The 2,819-nt window shown below is 40.2% G+C and overlaps 1 long non-coding RNA gene across 2 annotated transcripts; it reads left to right on the top strand.

The window, feature by feature from the left end:
* The first annotated feature begins 205 nt into the window (after positions 1 to 205).
* On the top strand, positions 206 to 2,541 carry LOC148689246 (uncharacterized). 2 transcript variants are annotated; one of them, XR_015958334.1, is made up of 3 exons: positions 206 to 566; positions 660 to 728; positions 1,549 to 2,541. It is a non-coding gene; the product is annotated as an uncharacterized LOC148689246 (long non-coding RNA). The 2 variants fall into 2 exon arrangements; XR_015958333.1 differs by having other exon boundaries at positions 206 to 728.
* The last annotated feature ends 278 nt before the right edge of the window (positions 2,542 to 2,819 follow it).

Genomic DNA, 2,819 nt, shown 5'->3' with positions numbered 1-2,819 from the left:
ACAAGTGTAACAACCTGTCCCGATTTTATCAGAACGAAGGAAGTTATTTTCGTGAAATTTGCACCTTAGGCTAGATATTTCTCTTTTAAAATTGTTTTGGATCTTAATAGGTGTGCCCAAGGGGCCCACCTTTTGTTTGTTGTTCCCTGGGTCCAAGTCTTTCACATCTATCTCTCTCTCTTCTCTTCTTGTCCCGAAGCTCTCTCTCTGTCTCATTTTTATCTCTCTCCCTCTCGGTGCTCTTCTCTCCGACAAGAACACACACACACACACCCATACATATATACACACAGCCATCATGAGGACTTCACCATCATATTCATCCTCTGAGCTTCATCTTTCTCTCCCTCACCTTCAGTATCCATCTCGGCACTGCGCACAATCACTGTGTATGAGATCTTCAATGAGGTAAATGCAAAGCACACCTAAATCTCCTTAGATCATGCTTATTATTGTGTTTAGGTAGTATTTGAGTTATGGTACGGTTTAAACACCAAAATAACTCGGGAAAACGTTTTCAAAAGCCAATTTCCGGCCAAACCACAGCGAGTTTGCAGGCGTGTAAGGTATCAATTTCACTGAGTACTACAACTTTCCTTTTTGAATCACCCAATTTCGTTGAGTATTGAAGAAGTTATATCAATTTGAATCTTACCCAGTTTCCAGCGACCTCCGAGACTTTCGAGGAGTTTTCTGGCCAAACCATGGCGAGTTAGATGTCGTTCAAGGTATCATTCTCTTCATCTCGTCAAGTACTACAATATTCGTTTTTGTCTCACTTGATTTCGTTGAGTTTTGACAAAGTTATAGATGTTTAAAGTTAGCTCAGTTTTCTGACGAAAAACCTCAAATTTCGATGTTCTTCTACAGTTAGCTCCGGCGAGCAGTAACCACACCAGGCCTTTGGGCCTTTAGCGTCAGCCCTCTTTACTAACCCAAACTCTTTAGAACTCGGACCTTAGGCCCATTATCCTTTTAAACCCAACCCAAATCCTTTAATCTATTTATATTTATTTATTTAGTTTTATAAAAACCCAAATGGATGTTGGGCCAGACCTTCATCCTAAGGCCCGTTAGGCCCAAACCCAAAACCTTTAAAGGCTTAGGCCTTAGGGCCGTGTAGGAGTAGGCCTTAGGGCCGTGTAGGAGTAGGCCTTTGGGCTTTTTCATTTAAGCCCAAACCCCAGGGCCTCCAGCCTATTAACCCCTTGAAGCCCAAACCCAATAACCTTTTTATTTTCATTTATCTTAAAACCCTAAACCCTTTTTCCCTTTTGGGTCGGGCCTTAAGCCTAAAACCCTTTGGACCCAAGCCCAAAGCTCAAGCCCAACTCGGATCCAACCCAAGCCTAGACCCGTTGACTTTGACCTGGTTTGACCGTTGACCAGGTTAACGGTCAGCGTTGACTTTGACCGTTGACTTTATGGGTTTCTGTCCGGGACCCCTCCTAGGCTAATTTCAACGTCATGAACCCATTTCCGATGTCCTTTTTCTAAAAATAAGTCGTTTGAGTAGAGTTTGACTAAGTGTACCTTTTATGTGCTTAGGGGCAATTTATTGTGACGTTCTGTCTCCACTAGTTGCGTGGCTCTTCAACGATTAAGTATCTGTGAGTGGACCCCTTCTAAAAATGCATGTTTTGATAGTAGAAATGCATATATGAAAAGCATGATTTAATGATTATGTTCTATGAAACGCTTTAAGATAACATGCTTATTAAGGCTATATTGAATTACTACTATTTTTTTCCTATAACCCATGTTCTTATAGAATATCTAACGGATGACAATATGATACTTATAACATGTTTTGAACACCTCTTTATAGTATAGATGATGGATGACTTTATACTATGAAGTTGCTTTTTAATATATGTATGTTCAATGGTTTTGTATTTACCTAGTGGTCCCTATTCCGCTACGGGACGTAAAGATAGATTCAGGTCCGTCCCGGGCGACAGTTTGGTGTTGGCATAGGGCCTGGAGTGTGTTTTCTCTGGCTATTAGCATAGGCAATGGGAGCTGGCATGGGGCTTGGAGCGTATTTTCCTCTGACTGTCTGCTTAGAGACGGGGATCCTGCTTGGGGCCTGAAGTGTTATTGGACATTCACTAGTGATTATTATATATACAAGTTATGATTTGAGACATTGCACGGCATGCTAGATTTCGAAAAACTTATGTTTATCATGATATATATGTTTTCATAAAACCTGGAGGTTAGTATGTTGACAACTGTTTTACTATATATATATATATATATATATATATACACACCAACTTGGTCTACTCATGTTTGTTTTGCGCCCCCTTCAGGACTTAGAATCGAGGCATACAATCCCGGTGTCAAGGCACTTCCACATCGGCATCTTCGAGTCCTTTCGGTTGAGGACCCATTCTTCTATTCATTCAATTTTATATTATTTCTTTTAGTGTTCTAGTTAGTTGTGTGCTCTGAATGCATATTCATTATTCTTTTATATTTATAGTCTTATATATCCCTTGTTTTCCGCATTTGCACTCAATAAATGACTTTCGTCGCCCTCGAGTGTCGGTCAGCACGTGCCTATCCTGGTATTCAAGGAATATCGGGATCAGAGCGTGTCAACAAGTACGTACGTATTACACACACACACACACGCTGAACGAAGTCATGAAAACACTAAATCAAGGAGGTGAGCAATATTTGTAGTCTCTCTTTCTAATTTTATATATTTTCGATCAGTTTTTTGTCCAATGGGAAAGCATGAACACCTTGTAAAAAAATTGTAAAAATACAAAATAAAACTACCTCATGTATAGGACGGGGTAGTTACTAAC

Source organism: Pyrus communis, chromosome 17 (genome assembly GCF_041283825.1).
Source record: "Pyrus communis isolate YQ-2024b chromosome 17, ASM4128382v1, whole genome shotgun sequence".
Lineage (NCBI taxonomy): Eukaryota > Viridiplantae > Streptophyta > Magnoliopsida > Rosales > Rosaceae > Pyrus > Pyrus communis.
This window is presented reverse-complemented; position numbering and strand designations above follow the sequence as displayed.